Source organism: Acanthopagrus latus, chromosome 6 (genome assembly GCF_904848185.1).
Source record: "Acanthopagrus latus isolate v.2019 chromosome 6, fAcaLat1.1, whole genome shotgun sequence".
In the NCBI taxonomy this organism is placed as follows: domain Eukaryota; kingdom Metazoa; phylum Chordata; class Actinopteri; order Spariformes; family Sparidae; genus Acanthopagrus; species Acanthopagrus latus.
In genome coordinates, this window is record NC_051044.1 from 2,153,236 (window position 1) to 2,167,289 (window position 14,054).

The 14,054-nt window shown below is 40.4% G+C and overlaps 1 protein-coding gene and 1 long non-coding RNA gene across 5 annotated transcripts in view; one reads left to right on the forward strand and one right to left on the reverse strand.

The window, feature by feature from the left end:
• Positions 1-14,054, reverse strand: part of LOC119021758 (hemicentin-2-like) — a 76,561-nt gene that overhangs the window by 22,877 nt on the left and 39,630 nt on the right. The window lies entirely within an intron of this gene.
• Positions 366-5,904, forward strand: LOC119021764. Of its 4 annotated transcripts, none has more exons than XR_005075740.1 (3): positions 366-1,449; positions 2,097-2,265; positions 5,546-5,904. It is a non-coding gene; the product is annotated as an uncharacterized LOC119021764 (long non-coding RNA). The 4 variants fall into 4 exon arrangements; XR_005075741.1 differs by lacking the exon at positions 5,546-5,904 and adding an exon at positions 3,562-3,697; XR_005075742.1 differs by lacking the exon at positions 5,546-5,904 and adding an exon at positions 2,994-3,383.

Below are 14,054 nucleotides of genomic sequence, written 5' to 3' on the forward strand. Positions count from 1 at the left end.
TGCATCTTATCTGTAACTTACTACACACATCAGGCATATTATCTAAAATGGACATTTCATCACTTGCACTAGTTTTACCTATACAGGGCGTTTGATCAAATATGGTCTCTACATTTTTTTGTATCAGGATTAAAATGATCTGTTGGTTTAATTAATATTCAGTTTTAATCTCCATTAATGAAGTTGTCAGTGCAGTAAACTGTCTGTTTGTTAGAAGCTTCGTTTTAAATCTGACGTATCTGAAATATTGTTTCATTCAAACTGTTTTAATGTCTGTAAAATACACATCATCTCAGAATCAGACCAGAAATTAAAATCACTTTTATTTCTTTGATCCCAGTTTGAAGACAGAAACATCAGAAACAGTCACAACACACAGTTTGACAGTTTTCATGTTTTATTCAAACGTTTGTACAGAAATGATGAAGCGCTGCCTGAAATGACCTGAAACACGACAAGAGCATCATCAGTGAACAACAGAACCACCAGTGTGGAACTGGACCTGACAGACTGCTGAGCACCTTAAAACAGAAACAAGAACCAACACAGGCTCGACCCAAATAATGCCAACAACACAAATCTACAATATAAAGTCACATTATATTGACAGTGACTGACAGTGTTAACAGCAGCTTCAGTTCAGTGAAGTCTGATGGTTTTAAAGCACATGTGGAGCTCAGTCAGGAGCTTTAAGCTCTACAAGCAGTCTGATAATATTTGGTAAATAGACGCATTTATACATCACTGCTGCCCTCATTCATCCATTCACTCACTCACTCACTCACTCACTCACTCACTCACTCACCGATGGCAGTCAGCTACCATGCAAGGTGCTGGTCTGACCATCAGGAGCAGTTTGGGCTTCAGCCTTTTGCTCAAGGACACTTGGACATGTGGACGGGAGGAGCCGGGGATCGAACCAGCGACGTGTGATTAACTGACCAGCTGCTAGAGACGCTTCAGATCATCAGAGGATAAAAATAAAAGAATAAAAGCAACATAGAACAGAGAGAAAGAGCTCGTCTTTGTCCTCAGCAACATTAATAACAGAGTCAAAGTTTGTTCGCTGCATCATTTTTTCTCTTCAAGCTGCACAAGAGTGGAACTGAATCTCACCAAATATCAGAATTCATTTAATTCTCACTTGACAGAACGATTCATTAATAATCAGTTCTGTCAGCATTAAAGGCCACCTGCTCTCTTCTGTTACAGCTACATGTCACTGTGCTGCATGTGGACCAGCTCTTATTGTGAAGGGCTGATAGTAATGTATATTATGCTCCATGTTGAATAAAACAATGAAGGAAACTAAATGAAAGCACTTTAACAGCTCCTGAGACAGAAGCGACCTCATCAGGTAATGTGACTGTGACAGGTGTGTTAATGTGGTCAGTCAGTGGAGGTGAATCAACGGTGGAAGTGACAACAAGAGCCGAGCTGACGTATCAGGTGAGTGTTACTACTGAACACTAAATATACTCAACAGGATCACAGCTGAAAACTATCTTCTCCTTAAAACAAATGCCAAGTAATGTGCAGCTCAGTCCAAATCTGCGTCTTCTGCATCAAAGTGAGAACAACCTTCATTTCCACGTTGCTACCATCACAACCCTGATCCCAAAAACTCATTTCCACTTTAAACTGACTTTAAAACAGCTTTTAACTCTTAAACTGCCTGAAACAAGCAGACAAAACGTCCTCACTGTCATCCAGCATCGTCTGAAACTCTGACTGCTTTCTCTAAATGTTTCACTCTTACAACTCACACATTCAGCAGCAGCAAACTTCACAGCACATGCAAAGAGAGTCACATTTCTGGATCAGCTGGATTATTTCAGCGAGGTCGATGAGTCGGGTTCAGTTTGAGGCTCTCTCTTCTCCTCGTCTGCAGGAAGAACAACACAGTTATATTCAAGAACATCTCAAATGTCTCGAGTGGAAAAACCAACAGAATGATTCACGTCAGAGAGGATAAAACATCTGTCAAGACTCTGAACACGAGATACATGTAAAGATGATGTCTGTTTATTATTAATATGTTGATATGATATTTAAACTTACATTCTGTACGAATTTGTTTGATGCGATTCTTGAAGTAAAGTCCACCACCAACAACAGCAACAACTAAAAGGAGGCTGACAACTCCAGCAACAATCCATCCAGTGTTGGACCCTGAAACAGATGAAAGTGGATGTGAGAGTCAGAAGTTGAGGTCAGATGATCAGCAGCAGACTGGACCTCACAGCCCACACAGAACCACTAAAGGTGAGTCTGCTCCTGAAGTCTGAACTTGTTCCACATGAAAACTCCACTGGGATGAATGTGAGCAGGAACAGTGATGTTAGCTCTGATCTCAGGTCCAGTTTCCTCCTGCTGGGCTCCACAGCTCAGAGGCTGCTTCTGGTTCTGGTCCCAGCAGTGAAGAAACAAATGGACTTAGTTCCATTCATCACTTTGATCTGACAGTAAAAACACAGGATCATCTGAGAAAATATAAAACTTCTTCACAACACTTTTACTGACACTTTTACACTTTTACTCAAGTGGACTTTTACTTGGAACAGAGTATTTTTACTTTGTGTTTCTGCTTCTGTCACTTCAGTAAAGTATCCCAGTACTTCTTCCACCACTGACTACTGTCCACAAACATGGAGATTAAAATCACTGTCAGCTTCTTGGTGCTGGTCGGGTCCACAGTTATTGGGCCCTGATGGCAGCACATCAACACAGTCTGTAGATTATTGAAGTCGAGTCTCAGCAGAAGACGGAATTTTTCACTCAGTCTGAATCAGTTTTAAAACCTGATCAGGATCCTTTAGATGTGATTGATATAAAATGTGCCTGTTTGTAATGAGAGGGACTTTCTAACAGTGTAAAATGAGCCTGATGCTGCCCTCTAGTGGACAAACTGTGTCATGACTCTGATTCTACATCACAAGTCCAACATGAGTAAATGTTGGAGGTGGTGAACATTTCTTCACTCCTGGTTTCAGGCTCAGACAGAGGAGGAAGACTCCTGCTCACATTTATAAACCACAGTGTTACACTTCATCTGTTGTTCTCATCTGAGTTTCACTGCAACTCAAAACTTCAACGCTGGATTTTAAAGTTAAAACTCATCTTGTAATGAACCGACTCTGCTGCAGTTCATGAATAAAGTACCAGGAAGCTGTTTGTCATGTTGGACCTTCACTGCAACACAACGCTTATAATTACAAGTTTACATGGTCCAGTAAAAACTGCAGCTCCACAGCCTTTATGTTCAGAGTCATGAAGAAGTGTTGGACTGCTGCAGGATTTATTCTGTGTTTGGATGTTTGTCACACTTCATTGTTTCAGATGTTCAGACAGAATCAAATAAAGAAGAGACAACCTGAGTTAACAGAAAATACAGATTTTAAATCATTGAAATATTAAAATCTCACCACTGTTTGCATCAATTTCAGCATAAATCTGATGATTGATTTCTTCCTGAGTGACGACACAGCGGAAGTTGTCCGTCTTGGTCAAAGCAGCTTTGAGGACGATGTCGTAGCTGTCTCCTCTTTCTGTTTCCTTCAGATCTTTAACAGGAAGGATGTTTCCAGAACTGTCCTTCCACTGGACTTTGGGTTTAGGAGAAGCTCCAAGAACTTCACACTGCAGAACTCTCTCATCATCTGTTTTAATTATGGTGACAGAAGGTTTGGTAGCTGCACCTGTTAACATAAATAAATAAATATATAAGAAAGTTCACGTGATTAAAAATATTCTCCTGGATCACAATGAGGATCAAAGAGTGTTGAAGACAAACAGAATAAAAAGCTCAATATAACAATAAAAGCTGCTGGTTTGAAGCCTCCAGTTTGACATCACAGCTGTCAAATAAAAAAAAATAAATCTTGTTTCCTTTGGGAGCCAGAAGTGACCATATTTGGATGAGAGGGGGGCGGAGCTGAGGAGGAGATCCTGATTGGATCTGACTTGTTAATCACGAGAGGAAGCCACGCCCCCTAAATCACACACACACACACCTGCTTTCTGGTGTGTTTTACTGTCAACAGGAGAATAATTCAGTAAATGAACATCATGTTGTGTTGAAGAAGACTTGAAACTAGAGACTGAGAGCATGAACTCATCAGGAGACTGTTTACTGAGGGAAGAAATCAAGTGACAAGCAAAGTCATTTTCTCATAAGCTTACGTACGTAAGCTTATGAGAAAATGACTTTGCTTGTCACTTGATTTAGACTTCTTCTTGAAACCAGTGGAGTCGCCCCCTGCTGGCCGTTAGAAAGAACGCAGGTTTAAGACTCTTCAGCACTGGAGTCACTTTCACACCTGGAGGCTTCGTCTAGATTTCATACAGTCAACCATCCAAACTGGTTTAAGGTTAAAAAGCTTTAAGTTGATTTAAAAAAAGATCACGACTCACTAAAAATATAATCCTGAAATGACGTCACATGAGATTTGTCGTCTGATATATTATTTATGACACTAAAGTCGGAGAAATAATGTGTTTTAAAATATGAAACATTAAGTGTTTAAAAGCTTTTTGTTTGAGTCTCTGACAACAACTCAGATTAACAAACATTTAGAGACACGCGGGTACAAATACTCCATTACTGAGCTGATAATTGTACTCTAAACTTCCACTTCACTGCATTTCAAAAGGTAATATTGTACTTTTTACTCCACTACATTAATCACACAGATATAGTTACTAGTTACTTTGATACAAACTGAATGTGCACAATCTGCTCCTCGCTGCTTTTTACACCTCTGGTTGGACGTTACACTGAATTTTCTTTGTCTGGTTAATTTACTCGGTGTAAATAAAGATGTATTGAATCTGATCTGGTTAACAGATTGTACAGGTGAACCTAATAAAGTGTCCGCTGAGTGTATTTGATCGACAGTCTCCAGCTGCCGGAGCAGAAAACTGATCATCACATCTGTTAGAATTCTTCTGTTGTATTCGACAGCAGCTCAAACAGGAAGAAGAGCCTCATCGTTTATTATTTATTAAAAAACTGCAGCTTTGTTTCATGTTTTTATCATTTAGATTCATCATCAAACATCAAATCAAACAACTACAACAGCTGCAGACTGACGGACAAGAAATAAGTGATAAAGTGACGTTAAACTGAGCTGTAACACTGTGTGAAGGTTCAGCAGCTGTTGTTCTGTTTTTGTCTTTCTGGATGCAGGAATGTAACGTTTGATGAATATTTAGTCCGAGTGAGTTAAAACCTGTGATGATGTTTAATGACTCATGTTGTTATTATCTCTCATCATAACTCATCACTTCAGATCAGCGTCATGTCAGATTATCTTCTGTTTCCTCTTCTACTCACTCAGCAGCTCATATTCTGTTTGTCTGTTCTGATCCAGTTCTGTCAGTCGGGTCCATCAGTTCCTCCACAGTTACACCTCCTAGTTATTATGTGCTGAACAACCAGCTCAGCTGTGTGTGAGACTCACTTTGTGTGCTGTGATTCATTTTAGTGTGTGGATGCAGAAATCTTTGTTCAGTCACCACATGTCTGTACATTGAACTTGTCCAGGTGTGAACTCACAGACAGTCGGTGTGAAGGATTTAAACAGTCAGCAGCAGAAGAGGCAGCTGTGGAGCTTCACTACAGGCCTCGTTTGTGGAAACTGCCTCTCAACTGGAAAGGAGCCACAAACTTGACAGAAAAGGAGGCTCAGAGTTCAGGACCACTTTCAGTCTGAGCTCCTCAGTGGACCTGAGCCCGGTACCAACATCATTCTTTTATGTCACTGACAAAAAGATTCAGTGATGAAGATCCTGTGACATCAGAACCAGAAGCAGCTCCAGTGTGACTCCAGGAGACGGAGCTCAGATGTGTTTCAGGACTCAAAGTTTCTCTGATTAATCAACTAAATGAACTCATGAATCAAGTGTCTGTGTTCAGATTGTTGTCATGTATCATCACAGCTGCACGTCGTCATATCCAACATACAGACAATAATTAATGATGTAAATGATCCTGAAAGGTGAATTCAGACTGAACACAAAAGTTGATTTAATTCCAGTTAATTTAACAGCTGCAGAGTTTTTACAGTGAATGTTTCAGCAGCACAAACATCAACTTCTTCTTATTCACATCCAGAACACATTTATCTTTATTTTCTGTTTTAAGTCTCAGAGTTTCTTCAGTTTGAAACATTTTCAACATCAACAGACTTTGAGCTGATGACCTGTGTGTTCAGTCTGAACTCACTGAAGTTTTTAAACACACGGATCATTAAAATATTTAATATTTAAATACCACTGACCTGCCAAGTGCACATAGATCGCAGCCGCAATCTGATGGCTGAACTTCTCCTGTGTAGCTACACAGCTGTAGTTGTCGGTCTTGGTCACCGTGGTCTTGACAGTGATGTATGATCGACCTCCTCTGTCTGAGATCTGAGGTGCATCAGCAGGAAGAGTTTTGTTATCACTGTCCTTCCACTCGACTGTAGGAAGTGGATCACCATGAGCTTCACACTGCAGCAGAGACCAGTCCTTTGTTTGATCAAGTATTGTGACTGACGGCTTTGGAGCTGCACCTGTGAACATAATATCACACAATATAATAGTGATGCACAACATGTATCAGCCTGATAAATTATCAGATAACAGTGAAGACGACAGCATCAAATATGTCGGCACTAGTGAGGATTTTTTTTTATAGCTTATATAGGAAAACAACAAAATTGAAATTGGCTAAACATTTTCTACAAGAGCTAAGAGAGGAGGGGAAAAAACAAGTTTAAAGTCTTTGACCCTCTGCTGTGCATAAACTACAGGTTAATAACTGATTTCTAAAATACAAAAGGGTGACATTATTGGTTGTCTTATTAGTATCAGCCATGGGAAGTAATTATATTATATGTGATATTTCGAACATTTTTACTTCCTCCAACATGAGACAGATTCTGACTCATATCATGGCAGAAGCACATATAAAGTACATTTCTGTTTAATTTAACAAGGAAGAATTACAAAAATAAAAGACTGAATCTTCAAAGGTGTACACACCTAAACCTGTGAAAGATTAAAGTGCTGTGTTTTATATATTCTTGTAGTTTAATTTTTTTCAAATGAGGGTGGACAGAATATTAGAAACACCTCTCAGTATCTCAACACACTTCACAGACATGCAGTTTAAGAAACACAAACTACAGTCTGCAGACTGACAATAATTCTGAATCAACATCTCTAAACAGGTTAAACTGAATCTGATCATTAAAACCTTCATTAACATTAATTACTGGTTTCTTTAATCAGACTGTTTAGTTTTTATCTACACAAACTGAACAGATGTTGTTGTCTCCAGATGTGTAACACAGCAGAATGACACTCAGAGGTTCAGCTCAACAGATGTTAGTGTGTTGAATGATACTGAGGCCTGTGGAGCTGATGAGAGGTGGAGAGTGACGTCATCACAATCAGGACTCACCTGGGATGTTTTCACCTGTTCTGTCTTTTAATGTTATAAGGTGCGCAGGATGCACGCGACCCGATATTTACAGTAAAAAATAATAAAAACATAAACATCATATTTTCATGTTGACGTCAGAAGTCAACACACACATATTACACCTCACCTGAAAGCTCACAGGTTCGTTTTTATCAACACATTCAGGAACCGAAAATAAAGATTTACGACATAACAACAGCAGCGTCTCACTTTACGGCAGTAAACAGTTAGCTACTTACTAGCTAGCCTGTGTAGCCGCAGTTAAACTGTATTTATAGGTGTAAAAACAGACATTTATAGACGAACAGCGGCTCGTTTTAAAGACAAAAGTCCAGCCATTAAATCCAGCTCGGTTAAACGGAAGCAGAACTTAAAACCACCACAATAAAAGTCGATTGTGTCGGTCGTTTATTTTTAGCGCCGCTCGTCAAACTTTCCGAACAACTTCATTTTAATCAATTTAAAGTATCGACAAAAGATTTGACCAATGATGTTCAGTATCTCTGAAATCAGTAAACGCCCCGGAACAAAACCAACCAATCAGCATCTTTCTACGACCTGAAGTGACGAACCTAACGGTCTTTTAACTCCAGCAGCCAATCACAGGACAGCATCTGTACGCGAGCTCCACATGTGTGTTATTGACAGCTGCTGTCATCCAATGGGAAGTCAGCACCGTGAAAACACTCTGAGTTAGAAGCCAATTAAATTACCTGTGTGACCATATATGGAAGTGAGTGTTGTGGGACTTCCTGTGGCAGCGGGACACCCACATAACAGAGAAACTTTATTTATATGTTTAAGGAGACATGATTCAATGATAATAAATATGTAAATCTTTATTTAAACACTCACAATATCTTTTTATCGTCCACTTTAACACTGGGGGACATTTTTCAGCATCTTAAAGGGATTTATTATCATCATTTGGTAACTTTGGAGAAGTTTTAGAGAGCTCTGTGGACATCTGCTGGAGATAATCTGTACTGCACTTTCTAAAATATCTCAGAGCCTCTTCTGTCTGGCAACATACAATTTGGTTCAGATATTTTAGACAAGTTGAGGGAGAGATCCTGAGAATTTCAGCCTGATGGACCAGATTATAACTTATTAATTTAATTCAAAAAAATGAAATGAAACAAACAAAACTATTAAAACTTTGACTTTTTCTCTGTTGAATCATTTAGCAGTTCAACTCTCTCTGAGCTTTAAATCAGATCAACACACCTGATGAACCTCAGAGTGTTTGCTTTACAGTGATGTAGTGGACGTGTATCAGCTGCTCCTGGTTTTTGTATTAAACTGTTTAAAATGAGTAAATATTAAGAGGCAGAGACGCACAAAATCAAAATGAACCCCAAGAGGTTAAGACTTGATCTGAAAGGCAAAACAAACACATGTTAGACAGTTTTTTAAATATTATCAGACAGAAATAATAATCTGAGCGATTTAACAAAAGTCCATCTGGGACTCTTCAGTCTTCTTTAAGCTTTTCATGAACTCACTCACCAACAACAAGCTTGATGTTGAAGCGTTTTCTCGGCTGCAGACGTGGAAAATCACAGCTGTAGTCTCCGCTGTCAGCCACCTTTGTGTTCCTGATCTTTATGGAGGCGTTGCCGTGTTTCAGCTCGTCTTTAAAATGAGACACCTCCTTCTGACCGTCTTTCTTCCAGTCGAACAGCTTTGACTCCACGTTGATGTCGATGGAACAGCGTAAAACAACATCGCTGCCTTCTTTCACCACCACTGGACCTGGAACATAAAGACAAATTCAACATGTTGACCTGCAGAGTCGTTATGTTGAGACAGACGTGTGGAAGCTTCGCTAGTTTTCTGACTTTGTGAAGCACATTGTTCTCTGCAGACTGCATATCTGTACATAAACTTCAGAGCCACTGTCATTAAACCCACGTCTCTGTCCTCAACCAACACTGACCAGTGCCAACTTCTTTGTAAAACTGGTCTGTAGTCAGATCACAGCAGCTCTGCCTACAGCCTTCACCACAGCCACAGAACTCCTTACTGCACTACCACACCTGGAGCAGCAGGGGAGCTCTGTGCAGATGCTGTTTGTGGATTTTAGCTCTGGATTCAACACCATCCTCTCTCACAAGCTAGTGGTCAAACTGGGGGACCTGGGGCTTCCACACATCACCTGCATGTGGATCAATAGCTTCCTGTGTGATGGCAGACAGAGGGTCAGACTGGACCACCACACATCCACGGCCCTGAGCCTCAGAACCGGCTCTCCCCAGGACTGTGTGCTGAGTCCGTCTGCAGCCCCGACTGCTCCCCTGTCCATCACAGCAACACCATGGTGAAGTTTGCAGATGACGCCACAGTGGTGGGGCTCATCTCTGGTGGGGGGAACCAGTCTGCCTACAGAGAGGAGGTGGAGCGGCTGTCAACATGGTGCAGGACCAACAACCTGCTCCTCATCTCCTCAGAGACCAAAGAACTCATCACAGACTACAGGAGAAAGAAAACAGAGATCCCACCATTGATCATCAGCAGGGACTGTGTGGAGAGGGCGGCAGGAGAGGAGAGCCTATCCTGGAAGGTGAAAACCTCTGAGCTGCTGAAAAAGGCCCAGCAGAGACTTCCTGAGAATACTCAGGAGGAGTAACATCACACAAAGACTGCTGGTGTCCTTTTACCGAGCCTCCATTGAGAGCGTACTAACATACTGCATGATGGTACAGCAGCTGCACAGCGGCTCAGAGGAAAGTGCTGCAGAGGGTCATCAACACCAACCAGAAGATCGTCGGCTGCCCTCTGCACACACGGGAAGAACTACACAGTTCCTGTTGTCTCAGAAAAGCCCAGAACATTATAAAGGACAGCGACCATCCTGTTACTCCCTGTTTGAACTGACGCCTTCAGACAGACGGTACAGATCAATTAACACGAGGACAAACAGACTCAAACACAGTTTTTATCCAAATGCAAGAACCAACCTCAGTGCTACAAAACATGATGTGAAATGGATCAATGCAATGACACAAAGTCTGCATGTCTGTAGATGTGTGTTCATACTGAGTTCATACAATGACTTTAAATTTCACTGTACCTGTGACAACAATAAGAGAGACAGATTCTATTCTGTTCTATTCTACACAGAAGAAGAAACAGGAAACCAGAGAGTGACGAGGAAAACACACACACACAAAACTAAAAGTAAAACTGTTCACTTCATATTGATTTCTGAGTCTAGCAGGTAAAAAGACAACAAACCTCTGAACTTCACTCAGAGAGCAGACACACACACACACACACACACACACACACACACACACACACACACACACAGTTCATCATGTACTGAACTGCAGGAATATTTCTGTTCACATGTAAACATGAATAAATAACAGATAGATAGATAGATTATACATTAAGTAAGAGGATGGACCTCTGCAGTATTATATTACAATAGCATAATATGATATAATATAATATAATATAATATAATATAATATAATATAATATAATATAATATAATATAAGTCCTGCAGCAGCTGTCCGCAGCATCACACAGTGTAAACATGGCGGACACACCCTGATGATGACGAACATCATGTCTAAAGTTCTCTGATGTTCTGAGATGAAGAAGTTCTTCTCGGAAACAGGCCGACATGTGATCAATACATCAGACTGTTATTGATCAGAGGGAGGCTGCCGTTAAAATCACACCAGCTGATCGATCGATCGATCGATTATTGATCTGTTATCAGGACACATGCGACCTGTCACCTGTCACACAGCAAACATCGGTGAGTCAGCAGTTTTCTTACCGTTTTCATCAGCAAACGTGTCTTCACAGCAGGCCAGGAGACAGAGGCACGCGACAGGAAGCAGCTTCATGGCGGATGACGTCATCTGGACGTTAACCATCACTTTAGCAGCACCGTGACGTCACTGAGGTTCATCTAAAGACTGCTGCATCCCTGAGCCGCCTGTTCGTCAGGAACACTGCCGCGAACTGCAACCAGACACACTTCCGCCAGCCCTTCACAATAAAAGCACTGTTTTAAAGAGATTCAAGCTCAGAATGTTCATATTTATGATATTAATGAGGTGATAATACAAACTTATTTACACAAGTGAATAAACAAGTAAGTAAAACGAGTAAAATAAAGTCCCAGTCCCAGAACAGAGAAGTTTTCTCACCCTGAGCTGTACTTTCTCTCCACACTGACATCTGACTGTAGCTGTGAGGAAGAAAATATTAAGTTTATCTGCCTGGGAACAAAAGTTACTGTATATGTATTATCATCATGTCATTCAGTCTAAAATATCTCAGAGATCAAATCAGAGAATAAAAGCTGAGTCTGCTCTGATGCTCAGAGGTTAAAGGTCAACATGAACTACACCATCCTGCTTCAAGTGCAGGATCATTGTTGCATCTCTCCACTGACACAAGGAGCCTGGAAACATCCTGGAAGATGATTTAAATCTGGTTCACACAAGTGAATAACTGGTGTCAGTGACCTCATCTAGAATCATTCCATACTCATCACTTCTCTTTCTAAAGCAGTGATTCAAATATCATAACTGTTTAACGAGGAAACAATAAAATAATTTTAGAGTGTATTGTTGTCTAATATTAATTTTACATATTATGTATCAAGAAAATAAGTGTTAACATGTAAAGGATCTGTTAAGAATGAAGTATTTCCAGATATGTGATGCTTTTATTGTCTAGAAGACAGGAAATAAAGAGAGATGACAAAAGTCACTGATAAAACTTATTAATGTAATAAGATGATCGGAAATTGTACAAGATGAAAATATCTTCTTATGAGACTTTAGGAGCTCATATTTCTACAGTTTATTGTGTCAGGATTAAAACAATGTTTGTTTAATTAATATTCATCTTTAATCTCAATTAAAGTTGTCAGTGCAGTAAACTGTCTGTTTGTTAGAAGCTTTGTTTTAAATCTGACGTATCTGAAATATTGTTTCATTCAAACTGTTTTAATGTCTGTAAAATACACATCATCTCAGAATCAGACCAGAAAATAAAATCACTTTTATTTCTTTGATCCCAGTTTGAAGACAGAAACATCAGAAACAGTCACAACACACAGTTTGACAGTTTTCATGTTTTATTCAAACGTTTGTACAGAAATGATGAAGCGCTGCCTGAAATGACCTGAAACACGACAAGAGCATCATCAGTGAACAACAGAACCATCAGTGTGGAACTGGACCTGACAGACTGCTGAGCACCTTCAAACAGAAACAAGAACCAACACAGGCTCGACCCAAATAATGCCAACAACACAAATCTACAATATAAAGTCACATTATATTGACAGTGACTGACAGTGTTAACAGCAGCTTCAGTTCAGTGAAGTCTGATGGTTTTAAAGCACATGTGGAGCTCAGTCAGGAGCTTTAAGCTCTACAAGCAGTCTGATAATATTTGGTAAATAGACGCATTTATACATCACTGCTGCCCTCATTCATCCATTCACTCACTCACTCACTCACTCACTCACTCACTCACTCACTCACTCACCGATGGCAGTCAGCTACCATGCAAGGTGCTGGTCTGACCATCAGGAGCAGTTTGGGCTTCAGCCTGTTGCTCAAGGACACTTGGACATGTGGACGGGAGGAGCCGGGGATCGAACCAGCGACGTGTGATTAACTGACCAGCTGCTAGAGACGCTTCAGATCATCAGAGTATAAAAATAAAAGAATAAAAGCAACATAGAACAGAGAGAAAGAGCTCGTCTTTGTCCTCAACAACATTAATAACAGAGTCAACGACTACGTTCAGACGATCTTTACTGTCAGTTGAACTCTGTTGAACAGAGACGTGAAAGAAGAAGTTGTGTGAAGAATTAAAATCCAGCTTGAGAGAAAAGTTCAAACCCTGCAGACTTCCTGTGTTGGTCAGTCACTACTTGAAGTGGATGTGAATGTTGGTTTGTTGGTTTCAGGAAGTGAGTCGGTTCAGATGTTGTTCAGCCATCAGACAAACGTGTCAGAGCGACTGACGTCTTTTTACTCTGACAGGATTCTGAGTCCGACACTTGACTTGGACACTATTTGTGACTGAGTGCTGTGAGATAAAGACGAGGACTGATTATGTGTATTTATTTTTATATAAATGTATTAACTGTAAGATCTCACTGTCTATGATCTGGATGAGCTTCAGGACATGAGGACAGTTCAGGGAGAGATTGTTGCCGTGGTAACATAGTGATGACAGCAGAATGAGCTACATGCACATCGTCACACAAACAACCTTCTGTTCTACCATCACAACTATCTGCTGCAACACAACACCAATCCTCACCTGAACCTGAGACTCAGTTTAATGTTAAAACCAGGTTTTACTCCTCAAACTGAAATAAGTGACCAGACAAGATGTTCTCACTGTCATTCAGCATCATCTGAGACTCAAACTGGTGCTGAATGAATCATTGCGGTATTCTGATCGGCGCCTGTTGGTCCGTTGGCTCTGTTTGGTCTTGAACCTGGATCAGCAGGAAACAAAACAAAGTTATACTCAAGAAAATCACAAACTTGATCCTCCTCTGAGTGTAAATACACACAGAATGATTAATGT